Raw genomic sequence first — 514 nt, 5'->3', positions numbered from 1 at the left:
CAGGGACTCTCTTGGTTGCTATAAATGGTCAGGATCACAAATATAACAACAACAACGCCAGGAACCTATTTATAATAAGAATTGGAGGTATGTTTATATAAGCCTCTTCTGCACTTCTGGTTTGGTTTTGTTGGGTGTTTTAACTGTTGACTACCCCAGTAAAGAACAGAAAGGACACTGACATCATCAGGTTCCTGCTGTGAGTGGAGTGCTGTGCTGCGTTCTCACACAGTGCTGGAGACTGGGATCACCATCTTCATTTTACAAACGGGAAAACGAGTGCTCGGTCAGGTCCTGACAGGCCCGCGGTGACATGGTGTCAGGACAGGCACTGGAGCTGCACAGTCCATACTCTGTGGTGTTCTGCTAAGAGAGGGTTTAAAAAACATTTTTTTTAAATTTAAAAAATTATTTATTTACTATTTTGGTGGGGGGAAGGGGCAGAGAGACAGAGGAAGAGAGAGGGAATCCCAGTGTTGGACTTGATCCCACGAACCGTGGGGTCATGGCCTGA

Source organism: Suricata suricatta, chromosome 11 (assembly GCF_006229205.1).
Source record: "Suricata suricatta isolate VVHF042 chromosome 11, meerkat_22Aug2017_6uvM2_HiC, whole genome shotgun sequence".
Lineage (NCBI taxonomy): Eukaryota > Metazoa > Chordata > Mammalia > Carnivora > Herpestidae > Suricata > Suricata suricatta.
The sequence above is the reverse complement of the archived record's forward strand: the minus strand, read 5'-3'. Positions refer to the sequence as shown.